This window comes from Varanus komodoensis, unplaced genomic scaffold, assembly GCF_004798865.1.
Source record: "Varanus komodoensis strain SLA01 unplaced genomic scaffold, ASM479886v1 scaffold9, whole genome shotgun sequence".
Taxonomy (NCBI): domain Eukaryota; kingdom Metazoa; phylum Chordata; class Lepidosauria; order Squamata; family Varanidae; genus Varanus; species Varanus komodoensis.
Genome location: NW_025336598.1, coordinates 1,328,526 through 1,342,422, shown reverse-complemented (window position 1 = coordinate 1,342,422; position 13,897 = coordinate 1,328,526).

Sequence of the window (13,897 nt, the reverse complement as noted above, 5' to 3'; positions counted from 1 at the left end):
GGGATAGACCAATGCACTGTCCGATGGATTAGGGCATTGGTCTATCCCAAAACTCCTCAGTTTCTCAACCAGGATATCATGGGGCACTTTGTCAAAGGCCTTGCTGAAATCTAGGTATACCACATCCACTGCATCCCCTCCATCTAGCCACCTTGAAACCTGGTTGTTGAATTCCACAAGGTTTGTCTGGCAGGACCTGTTTTTGCAGAAACCGTGTTGTGTGGCTGTCAGCCTCCCTTCCCTATCTAGCATCACTAGATCTCTCTCTATTATGAGACTTTCCATTGTTTTTCCTACAGTGGATGTAAGGCTAACAGGCCAATAATTCCCCATGTCCCTTCTACTACCCTTTTTGAAAATTGGGACCAGTGATGCCACCCTCCAGTCCTCTGGAACTTCACCTGTTCTCCACGAGGCCTCAAAAATGGAGGCCAGCGGGCATGAGAGAACCCCTGCCAACTCTCTAAGTACTTTCGGGTGTAACCTGTCAGGGCCTGGCACCTTTATAATGTTCAATGCCCTGAGGAGCCCCTCGACTTCAAGGGGGGCTGACTCTAATCTGTGCCCCTAAGTCCCCAGCCTCACCTAATCTCCTATGCGGATATCCCCCGTCCTGCTTTGGGGAGAACACAGAGGCAAAATAGTCATTTAGCATCTGTGCCTGTTCCCTCGCATCAGTCACTGGATCCCCTTCCTCTTCCTCTTTAAATGCTGAAAGAAGTCTTTTTTGTTGCTCTTGATATTCTTGGCAAGTCTCAGCTCATAATCAGCCTTAGCCTTGTGAAGAATCCTTCTGCAACGGGCCTCCACCTCCCGGTATACATTTTTGTCTATTTGCCCCAGTGCCCATTTCCTACGGAGGTTCCTCTTTCGTCTAATCCCTCTAATCACCTCCTTTTGCATCCATGACGGCGCTCTCCTCCACCTCCCCACCTTACTAACTAGGGTTATTGTCAAGGCTTGTGCCTCCAAAACCTCCCTTTTGAATGCCATCCACCCCCCTCAACTTGCTTGCCTTCCAGTAACCTATCCCAGGAGACTTCCCCCAGTCTGGCCTTCAGTTGGCCAAAGTTGGCCCTCTTGAAGTCCCAGCTTCTAGTGCTCGACCTGCTGCACGTCCCCAGTCCCCTGATCTCAAAGCAAAGGATGGAGTGATCACTCGCACCCAGAGCTCCCCTAATCTGTACTTCATGTATCAGCGCCTCTCTATTGGTCAAGAACTCCTAGACTCCAACTACTATGCTTCTTTTATTGTTTTTTTCCATCTATATTTATCCAGATACACTTGGTGGGATTACTGATCTCTTCTTCCTGTATTTCTTTGTAGAGGTATGTATCTTTAACATAAAGTGCAACTCCACCTGCTTTTCTGTTACTTCTGCACTTTTTGAGCAGGTTATAGCCTGCAATTTTTGAATTCCATTCATGGGAATCATCCCACCAAGTTTCACTTATGCCTATCAGGTCAGGACATCTAAGGCTGCATGAATGGCTTCATTCCCTGGCATCATTCCCGTATTTTTGGGAGCCTAGTTAGTCCACTCATCTCTTCCTGGAAGGATTGAGGAGAAAACTATCTGGGCCTCAGTGTTCTTAATTTTCCTCCCTAGGGTTTTGAAGTCTGTCGTAATTTAATCAAAGCGCTTGCTGGCAGTGTTCTTAGTTCCCACATGAATGAGTAGGAAGGGATGTGTGTCAGTGGGTTGTGCATCAGTAGGTTGCATGAGTGTTGGCAGTCTGTTACATCACTGAACTTTGTCTAGGGACCACACACTTGACAATTCCAAGGGTCTTCATGACATACATGATTTTCCATCTTGCAGAACATGGAATCTCTCACAACTATCACTTCATTTGCTGTCACAAACTTTGGTGTCCTTTTTCTTCCTTGATTGACTTTTTGTCTCTTTTTCAGCATAACTCAGTAATTCTTCACAGTGGGTTTCTCACCTGTCTCTTCCTCAAGTAACTTGAGAGTTCCACTGCTTCCACTGGTACAGAGAGTCTTCTAGTTCTTCTGCATCTGTCACCCTTTTCTAGGGAGCTCCCTCATTTTTGCATCCCTCAGAGTTTTCTTCTTCTGCCTTAGCTTGTTGATGGACTTTTTGCTTCTGTGCTTACCCTTAGCAGTTGTAGCTCCATCACTCTTCATCTTCTTTTATTACTTTGAGGGCTATCACTCTCTGTTCCAGTGCTCTCACCTTTTCTTCCAGCAAGTCTACAAGCTTACACTCATTGCATGTGTAGGCCATGTTGCTCTCAGGTAAGAAAATAAGCATTGCACAGATGTTTCAGGTCATCACTATTGTGGAGTCTTCTTGTTCCATTCCTTGTGCTACTTTTGCGAGTCTGTCTTTGTGGGCTGTTGTGAGAACCAGTGCTTTCTCCTGTCTACACTAAAGATCAGCAGCACAGTCCTAGAGGTAAATGGGAGTGTGTTACAAGAAGAAAACAAATTGGTGGGGGATAACTAAAGAGAAAAGAGGAGAAATGTTAGGGGACTCCCCCCCAAAATACTCCACCAAATTTCTTGTTTGCTCTCCCTGTTCACTCACTCTGGTTGCTCACTCCCTGGGAGCTTGACTGCTTGTATCCCAGAGACCCTAGATGAGCTGGGGCAGCTTGCTCTGATCTACTCTTCTGTGCTAGGAACCAGGAACCAGAATGAATAATGAAATGCCATATTAATTATCATGCGTCACTAAGGATAGATACTATTTTGAGAGTGCTCTATTGCTTACAAAAGTTCAAAGTGCAGCCATTTTATATGGTAATCCAAACTATAGCATGCTCTTGCAGATTATTCCTTCCTTTATGCTATTGCTCTCTTAATTAAACCTACTTTCATGGCAGGCTAGAGATGGTTTGTGAAATTTCTTTGCTGGAAGTGCAAGCAGAGATGGCCAATGTCTTTATCCTAAGAGGGGCTTTTTTGTGTTTTGTGTTCATTCTGAAGCATGGGTTCCCACTCCCCTGTGCGGACTCCAAAGAAGACAATCATCCAAGAGGCCAATTTATTACAGGCTTACAGTTTGGAGGAAAGGTAGACTAAAGGAGAACCATGTGTTGCAGCAAATTCCTCACAGGAAGGAAGATGTTTCCCAATATTTTCAAGCTCCTTGAGAGCAGATCTGGCAAACAGTGGGTGGGTTTGCATGATATGAGAAGCCATGGTGAAATTTTACCATAGTGGTTCTGCTGTGTTACTCAGAGTCACTTCTGGAATTCTTCCATGGTAGGCTTAGTTTTCTGAAACTATGGAAAGAATCAATACTCTGTTCTAAGGTTTCCGCATGTCACCATGACTTCTCTGGTTATCTGGATGTGGGATTGTCATTTTACCACCACTGGTACGAAAATAGCTGATCTTGCCAGGGCACTCTATTCTATGGAAGTGTCCATTTCTGCTCTTTGATCAATATTGCCTTCAGCACTCTAGCAACAAATCTAGTCACTGCTCACTTTATTTCCATTTGTGGAGCAATATACTTGTTTACTTTTGCCTCTTTACTACAGCTGCAATAGGGAGAGAGAAAACTAGAGAGGGAGAATGCAGAAATACATGGGAGGAAAAGGGAGAATCATGGCAAAACTGAATATTTTAGTTTAATAAAAATCTTTTTGGGGTCAAGGAGCAGCTGGGAAGCCCCACAGACATGCAGGTAAACTCAAGTGGACTCATCCTGTGCCTGCATCAAAGCAGAGTATAACTACTTGTGGACCTTATATCTCCCTTGTTACTGTACCACCTGCCAAGCAGCAGTGGTTATTACAGCAATGATGCTATATAAAATCTAAGTAATAGCATAATAACAGCAGCCAATGACCCAAGGAAAAATTTGCCTATTCCTGATCAATTGGGAAGGCATGACAGCTGATGCCCAGAACAAACTTGTTGTCAAGGGCAGGAGGATGGGCTGGGCAGCTTGCTAGCCAACAAATTTGCTGGACAATGGGGAACAAAGTATTTGACGGCAGCATTTCATGAAAGGGCCCAAATCCAGATCCTCATGACATTTCCCCACCCTTCCAGAATTATGATGCCTGGGAGCTCTTGTCCCCAGGTAGTAACTAGCCCCCTAAGGAGTCCACAATGTACAGGGCTTCCTCCCTCTGTTGCAACAAGTCACTTCCTTTTCCCACAGTAAATTCTGCATATTGGATCAAGGAGCATTTTCAAAGGTGTTAATTGTTCAGATAACTTTGTTTAGCAGGTGGTACATTAATGAAATAAATAATCATGATATAAGAATGTAAGATACAGATTCTCCCAAGGCTGGGGACTGGTCCTTCTTAATTTGTGCGTAAATAATCTGGAACAGGGATCAATAGTTATTCAGACTGACAAAACAAAAGGAGATTGTGAAGAGGGCCAAAAGGAATGCTTCAAAGTGGGAAAATTCACAATGAAGTGAAAAAGTAGTTCAATGTAAATGTGGATTGGGATTAGTGATAGGCAATCCAAGCCCATCCTGATTTATAACTTGTTCACCAAGCTAGAGATCCAATGTTTTAATGCTATTTGATGATATTCTCCGGAAGAAATAACAAATTAAACTTAGAGGACTAACACTAGATCCCCCTCTGCTTATCAGAGAGAGCAGTCATGGTATTTATGCAAAATGTATTTATTACTGTTGGAAAACATGCTGATAAATACTACACATTTATTGTTGTTGTTGTTGTTAACAACATTGATATGCTGCCTATTGTGCCCATGGCATCTCTAGGTGGCTAACAATCTATTAAAAACCATTATAAAAACAAGAAAACAGCTTCACAATAAATATAACATCCAATATATAAATTACATCATTTTAAAATAAATTTGACATTAGGTGGCATCTAATAAATATATATATTTTTAAGGTAGGTTTTTAAAAAAAATTCTACTTTCTTGAAAATGTGATCTTGTGCCTTACACAGATATAATTGCGGAAAAAGGAGGAGGGTGTATTCAAGAAAAGGGGTCATTAAAAATAGTTTCCCCATTCATTGCTATGTGCAAGTGTGAAGGAGTGGAGATTAAGACAGACAGAAAATGGACAGCTACCTCTGCCCCTCTAAAAGAGAAGGAGAACTGGAGAGAGAAGTGAGGGAAGCTACGTGCCCCAATTCCTCTCTACCTAAAGGTGATTCCTGAGAGTGCAGCCACTACTCCAAGAAAAAGTGCCACTGTGCCAATATCAATGTGATTTACTTCCAAGTACACATGTACATAAGTGCCATTGAAGATATGGTGATTTATGTCTGAACACACATTGAAAACAGTGTGATTTACATCTGAGTAGACATATAGCTGCTCCTTACAGGGAAGCAGTATTGCATTTCCATGCAGGTCCTGGGACCTTTCAAAGAAAGAAGCTGTATGTGGGGCCAGGGGTGGGGCAGGGGGGGATGCGGTAAAGCAACAGAAGGCTGATTCAGCTTCTCTGCTTTCCAGAGTTGCTGCTGTTTTATTGAACCCTAATAGGGCACTTCCTCATACAGCACTGCTGCTTCCCAGCCCACTGAAACCACTACTCCCCCTGGCCCCAGAGCAAATTTAGCATATATGGCACTATGCACTATGGGAAAAAATACATGTAAAGAAGCTGTGATAGAACTGAACCAGGATATAATGGCAGAAATAGCATGAGAGGATGGCTTAAGCCAAGCATTTTGTGAGATGCTTGTATCAGTCTTAGTGTAGATCATCTCCTTTGAGTAATATATTGTAGTCTCAGGGCTTTCAAACTGTTTCTTCCTATATTTTCTTTAACTCACTTAAGAGGTTAGCCCTCCCCAGTCAGCTAGGATGCATGGCTATTGGCACACATTAGAACCGTGCTGGAATTGTCATTGCACATAATGCTTCACGGCCACAAAACATGGTTTTCAGGGACTGAAATTATATGCCATAGCCTGATAGCTGAGGCAGAAATGACACATAATGGCTTATGTGTTAATGGAGCAGCATTCAGTCTCAAAACCGGCACGAGCAATTTAATGTTTTGAATTAGTGGGCTCTATTTGCTTCTTTATGGCACAAATGTCCTGGCCTTCCTTGGAAAGCTTCAGGTATTTCTCCACATTGTTTTACATGTCTGAGAACATGTCAGATGAATGATCTGTCCTCAGAATTTGAAATCTGATTTTTTGGAAGTCCATAAAGGACTTGCACTCCTTTCTGAGGAAGAGGTTGTGACTTTGCCTAAAATCACTTTGGATTTCATTACTGCAAACACCATTGTAATCATATGAAAAGTAGTATGGGATGTAGATTTTCCAAACACAGCTGTAATCATGAAGGAATGAAGATACTGACCATGACAATCTCTCATTTTGCAGCCTTGATGTCACACTATTAGTGTTGCTGATGAAATGTCAGCCTCTGTCTGTAATTTACGAGTTTGCCATATGCTTTAACTTAACTCAGTTACGTTTTAAAAGAACATCTGGTCCATCCTGTTGCCACCCATTTTTTATCATGTCAGTGGAAATAACTTGGCTGGATATGAAAAAGGGAGATGGCAAGTTGTACAATGGAGAAAGAACAATCTATTAGGACCTTACAAAATAACTTGCCATTTAAAGTTACACAATACATATTCCTCCATTAAATCAATGATATTTTTTTTAAAAAAACCTATTGGTTAGTGTAGCTTTGTGTTTTTAACTTTTCTGCATTTTTCATTATCACTGAAAAAGCAGGTTGCTTACCTGTAACTGATGTTCTTCGAGTGGCCCTCTGTGCAGTTACACATATGGGTGTTGCGCCTGCGCAGTGCCTTTGGCTGGAAGATTTATAGCTAACAGTTTTGGCGGGAAGCTCCGCTCCCCCTCCCCACTATAGGTTATATAGAGCGGCGCGTCTGCCATTTTGTTCAGTCTTTGAAGACCGAACATTCATCCCCATGTGGAAAGAAGGAATCTCTACTATAGATAATATTGGTACCATGAAAGAAAAAACGTTATGGTACCGATGAAAATATTTCCACTCACCAAGCAGGGCCGGCAGGTGGGTTGTGTGACTGCACAGATGGCCACTCGAAGAACATCATTTACAGGTAAGCAACTTGCTTTTCTTCGTCGTGGCCTCTGTGCATCACACATATGGTTAGGTTGGCCGGAACTGACCACCAGAGCAGAGAGTGGAGAACATAGGATGGAATCCGAATCAACTTTGTTGGTCGATCCCTCTGTGGCCGAAACATTTTGTTGAATAAAAGCTGCAGAGGACGAAGGCGAAGTCTGGCATGTGGGACCACGGCAACTGACACAGCCATATGCCCCAAAAGTCTCTGGATGGACCGGGCAGGAACCGTCATGTCTCGTCACATTCGATGGATGTGTCAGGCAAGAGTCTGTTGTCTGTCCCGAGAAAGGAAGGCTTTTGCCACCGTAGAATCTAGTCGGGCTCCGATGAAATAATTGTCTGTACCGGGAGAAGAGAAGATTTCTCGGTATTAATACATAGTCCAAGATCCTCTAGCAGGGTGCAGGTCATATGTATCGAGGCAAGAAGTCCCTCTCTGGTTTGGGAGACTAGCAACCAGTCATCAAGGTAAGGGTAAATTTGCACACCCCGCAGCTGTAAAAAGGCACAGACAGGAGCCATACACTTGGTAAATACTCTCGGAGCAGTAGCCAGTCTGAAGGACAACACTGTGAACTCAAATAGTTGGGATGCAACAGCAAAACAAAGGAAACACCTTTGACAGGGGTGAATGAAAATGTGGAAATAAGTGTCCTTCAAGTCCAATGAGGCAAACCGATCCTCTTTCCTCAGCAACGGTAGGATATTTTGAAGGGTGGTCATCCTGAATTTTTTCATTGGAATAAACCGATTAATATCTTGCAAGTCCAAGATTGGACGAAGACCACCATCCCGCTTTGGGACCGTAAAATATCTCGAATAGAATCCATGAAGTCCGTCTGAGTTAATTGACGAATCACTCCTTTACGAAGAAGTTGTTGAACTTCATTGAGCAATACCGGCGAGCATGACATGAACTGGATCAGGCTCGATGGAGGAACGATGTCGAATTCTATCCGATATCCATGCCAAACGATGGATAATACCCACCGATCAGATGTGATGGACTCCCAAATGGGGAGTCAGCTTCTCAGACGGTCCCCAGATGAGAGGGGGGTGAGTAGAGTAGGAAGGAGAGGAATGGTTCACAGGGATAAGAACTTGGAAAGAGAATAATCGCAATAGTGAGAATGAGGAGCGGTCAGAGCGAAAGTGGCACGAGGCACAACGAACGGCGGTTGCAAAGTCTGAACAAAATGGCGGACGCTCTGCTCTATATAATCTATGGTGGGGGGGGAGCGGAGCTTCCAGCCAAAACCGTTCGCTATCAATCTTCTGGCCAAAGGCACTGTGCAGGCGCAGCACCCATATGTGTGAAGCACAGAGGCCACAACGAAGAAATATAGCTGGTGTTTTTCTCCACACAAGCTGGAAACTTCCTGATTCTACCCCTGCACCCCCTTAAGCTCAGATATTGGACTATACATATAGAGGCTAATCTTTTTTTAGAATAGTCTGCAAAAAGGTAAACATGTGTGAATGTTTATATCAAGAAAAATGGTGCTGGAAGGTGCTAAGAACTACCTTTAAATATTGGAAAGGAACTCAGAGTAAATGTTAACTAAAATGAAAGCAGGCTATTGAAGAAGTAGTCTTATTAACATGATGTGTGGTATATTTTTGGATCCAAGAACTTAGCCTTGATTGCATCATGGCACCATTACAGGATGCAATAAGCTAGTCAACTTTCTAGGTTGAAACACCAGCTGAGTTCTTTTAGGAAAAGTCAAGGCAAAAAGGTTGAACCAGAAATCTCTGGGACTGTACAGTTATTTGTGGTTAGGACATGTCTGTGTGAGAAGACCCTTCTTTGGAACTTCCAAGGTACCCAAGTCTGCTCAGTTGCTTAAGCAGCACAAAGTGTTTGGAGATCTATCGCCTGAGTTGCTGACATAATTAATGATTTCATTAAGACTCTGAAAAGGGGTACTTGTATTTCTTCTGGCATGGAATAACCTAGTTCATGTCTTAGCCCATGTTGCCTTTGCCGATCTAGAAGGCTGGGCCTTTAACTGCCAAAGTTAAAAGCCAAATATTATCCTGGGCTATGATATTCTTCACCATGTCAAGAGCCTGACACATAAGCACAAACAGCTACCACAGATCACATGTTGGCAGAGGATTGCCCAAATCTTCCAAACAATAATACAAATGTGAAGAGAGCCTTCCCAGTAGTCTGTCACTCCCCTTTTGGCATAAATGATCTACCTATCACTCAGTAAGGTAAATATAAGATTTGATTCGCTGTCCTGCCCTTTGAATGTTGATCCCTGAAAACCTATAGGAAAAAACAGGTATGTTGCAGCACAATGTGCATTTGGAATACATTTATGAAGCTGAGATAGTTCATCAGGCTTATTGTGAAAGTTCACCACTAGAATTAAACAAATTGCATTGCTGCATACTCAGTAAAGACCCACCTCCTGATTGCAAAGTGTTCTGTGTTCCCCAGAAGTGTCCTTACTCCACCGGGGGCATTGGTAAGATGAAGGAGGTGGCAATCTATTTACTACTCCAACTCCAAAAAGACACTGCAAGTCAACAAACTTGCTTCATTTCTTGCAGCCCCTGAAGACATTTGGAAAATCATTTCCCTTGACCTCAATGGCACATCTGAAAATCAGGGATGATGGGATCAAGTTAGGGAAGGTTGAATACTGAATGAGGAATTGAAACTAAGGGTATGCATTGATGACAAGATTTGGTGTAGTCCCCATTCTGATGATTTGGAAAACAGGTCAATTTGATTTGGACTTATCCAGAGACTGCCTAACTGAACTTGGGCCTAAGTTAGTGGCAGGATTCAGAATGAAGCTTCTTGTTTCCTCAAAAGTACCATGACTGGACATCCTCATGGTAAACACTTCCCTGTCAGTCACTGAACTCCTCTTACAACTCCTGCTGCATTGGCATTATCTGTATATGAAAAATCTTGGGCTATCAGGTTATATAGAAAACAAATAATAATAAAGTTGTTATTTGTGGCAAACAGACTGTCTTGCTGCAGCCTTCTGAAGCATTGAAGGGCAAATTATGCTTTGGATAGTCCTGCTTCAGTTCTGACCACTTCAAAGGGAATCCTGCTTTCACCACAGGGGTCCTCACAAGCAACCTGATTTGACTTGGAATTCAGGATTGAGTCACATCTGATCATACCTCTAATAGGGACTCCTAGTAGTTAGTACTCAATTGTCATTTTACAGACTGTCAGATTTATGGAATTCTACTCTGGCAACCTCCAGTTCAGTTTGCATGCTGTTCCCCCAGATATCACACATTATTTTAGTAATTTGCCTGCAATTCAAAGGCATTAACATAGAATGAAAGGAACCTAGTAGATTTTTTTTCCAAATAAGAACACACAGGTTTACTTAACTGACAGAGTGAATGGGGAGGGGTGACACTCACCTTCCTAAGGAGTGATTTTGGCAGTTGATGTTTGTCCATCATTTTCGATGAGGACCTTGACATCTAACGGGTTGTGAGTTGTCCACAGTGTGTCCGCAGGTGGCTGATAAGGTCGATGCAGGCACGGAGTGTTCTGCCCCATGTCAGGCAGACATGTGTGGGCACCACTGTTGCAACATTTGCAACTCTGGCTTCACGGAGTGCTCGCTTCCCTTGTGCTATGGTTGTCCTTCTGACTTCAGAAGTTTGGCAGCCTTGGTGGATCAGCATGCGCCATGTCGATCGGTCTTGTGCCAGGGTCTCCCAGGAGGTGGTGTCGATAATCAGGGACTTGAGAGAGGCTTTCAGTGTGTCTTTGTATTGCTTTTTTTGTCCCCCGTGCAATTGCTTTCCCTGAGACAGCTCACCATAGAAGAGCTGTTTGGGGATGCGGTGGTCTGGCATCCTTGCAACATGGCCTGCCCAGCGTGTCTGGGCTTTCATCAGCAGGGTGTGAACTGATGGCAGGCCTGCTCTGGAGAGGACTTCTGTGTCTGGCACCTTGTCCTGCCACTGGATCCTCAAAAGTCTGTGGAGGCAAGTCATGTGGAAGTGGTTCAGTTGCCTAGTGTGCCTCCTGTATACTGTCCATGTCTCACTAGCATACATCAGGGTAGTTAGCACTACTGCTCGATAGACTTTAAGCTTTGTAGCAAGGCTTATTCCACAGTGGTCCCACACTTTGGTCAGCAGTCTGCTGAATGCAGAGCTTGCTTTGGCGATTCTGCAGTTGACCTCAATGTCAATTGTCACTGAGTGGGAAAGGGTGCTGCCAAGGTATGTAAATTGGTTCACTGCTTGCAGTTTTTGTCCCTTCACTGTGATGGTGGACTCGTGGTGTTGGGCTTTCGGAGCTGGCTGATGCATCACTTTGGTTTTCTCTGTGTTGATGAGGAGGCCGAAGTTGTCAAATGCTACTGCGAATTTGTCCATGCTGGCTTGTATTTCCTGCTCTGATCCAGCATTCAGGGCACAGTTGTCAGCAAAAAGGAGGTCTCGTAGCACAGTCTCCTTTATCTTGGTGACAGCCTGGAGTCTTCGCAGGTTGAACAGTTTCCCATCAGTCCTATATTTCAGGCTGACTCCCAAGGACTGGTTCTGAAAGGCGTCTGTCAGCATGACTGAAAACATTATGCTGAACAGGGTTGGTACCAGCATGCACCCTTGCTTGACACCATTTGTGACGGAAAAGGCCTCTGAAGCTTCTCTGTCGTCCAAAACACGAGCTGTCATGCCATCATGGAACTGATGTACCATCAGGATGAATCTGTCAGGGCACCCAAACTTCGACATGATGTGCCACAGACCTTCATGACTCACAGTGTCAAAAGCCTTGGTGAGGTCCACAAAGATTCTGCAGTTCACGATTCTGCTCTTGACACTTCTCTTGGAGCTGTTGGGCCGCAAAGATCATGTCCACAGTGCCACGCTCTTTGCGGAAGCCGCACTGTGTCTCGGGTAGTAGACCCTGTTCCAGGTGGTCAGTCAGGCGATTCAGCAACACATGTGCAAGGATCTTGCCTGCGATGGAGAACAGTGATATTCCTCTGTGATTATTGTAGACTTGTTGATTTCCTTTCCTCTTGTGGAGGTGTACAATGGACACGTCTTTCAGTTCCTGAGGAATGGATCCTTGATTCCAGAAGGACTGGAACAGCTGAGTGAGTTTGTCGACAAGCACTGCACCACCTTCCATATAGACTTCCACTGGGATTGCATCAGATCCTGGGGCCTTGCCACTGGATAGCTGGCTGATGGCCTGTAGGGTTTCAGGCTTTGATGGTGGGGCATCCAGGCTGTGGATATCTGCCTGGGGCATTCTGTCAATCGCCTCATTATTGACGGAGGATGGGCGGTACAGTACGGATTTGAAGTGCTCAGCCCAACGCTGTAGAATCAGAGTCTTCTCAGTAATGAGAGCTGCACCTTCTGAGTCCAGTAGAGGGGAGCTCCCTGAGGACTGAGGTCCATACAAGGATCTGAGGGCTTCGTAGAACCGTTTGGCATTGTTTCTATCAGCAAACTTCTGGATTTCATCTGCTTTGGCACACAACCAGGAGTCCTGCATCTTGCAAAGCTTGCTCTGTAGAGTCCTGCGAGCGTTGTTGAAGGCATTTTTCTTAGCTGTTGACAACGGGTTGTTCCAATGAGCACAGTGAAGGCGGTGCTTTTCAGCAAGTAAGGCCTTGATATCTTCATCGTTTTCATCAAACCAGTCCTGCTGTTTCCTGCGTGAGGGTCCAAGAACCTTTAGTGCAGAAGAATGCACAATATCCCAGAAGCGTTCCCAGTCCTTCTCAGTATTTTCCTCTAATTGCAGCTCTGAGAGTTGATTATCAAGATCTTCTGCTAGTGAAGCTGCTGTGTTGGGGTTCCTCAGTTTACTGATGTTGATCTTTTTCATCACAGCTTTGTTTCCCTGCAGACTTCTCTTAGGCTTGCTGTGAAGGCTTAATTTGGAGATGATGAGTCTGTGGTCAGTCCAACAGTCAGCATTCGGCATGGCCTTGGTCACTCTTACATCCTGTCTGTCTTTCCTCCATATGAAGCCATAATCAATGAGATGCCAGTGCTTGGAGCGTGGGTGCATCCAGGACATCTTTTTCTGAGTGGGCAGGTGGAAGATGTTATTAGTGATGATCAAATCATGAGCCGCACATGTCTTCAATAGTAGTAGACCATTGCTGTTACATTTGCCGATTCCATTTTTTCCAATGACGCCATCCCAGGCAGAGTGATCGGATCCTACTCTCGCGTTGAAATCGCCAAGTAGAATCAGCCTGTTGGTGCACTTCACGGAAGAGAGTAGGGCATCGAGATATTCATAAAACTTGTCCTTTACTTCATCTGGATTCATCATTGTGGGTACATAGGTGCTGATCAGTGTGGCTTGCTTTCCTCTTGGTAGTGGGAGATGCAGTGTCATGAATCGGTCGTTCACGCCCTTGGGAAGACTGGCAAATATGGGGACAAGATGATTCTTAACCACAAAGCCAACTCCAGATTCATGACGTTCATCACTGCTACGTCCACACCAGAAGAATGTGTAACTGCCTCCTATTTCTGTGAGCTGACCTTCGTTGGCTAGGCGAGTTTCACACAGGGCCACAGTATCAATGTTAAATCTTGCGAGCTCTCTGATAACCAGGGCTGTTCTTCTTTCTGGTCGACCTGCTGAGGAGTTGTCTTGAAGCGTGCTTACATTCCATGTGCCAATAGTCAGTGGTGTTACCTTGCATTTGCATTTTGTTTGAAGTTTTGTTGTTCAACCGCATGAGATGGGATCCACTCCAGCTGCGGTAAGCTGGCCAGGGTTCTGTAAAACAAACAATGTTTAGGGCACCTTTTCTAGCCCCTTCCTCTTGCTACAAA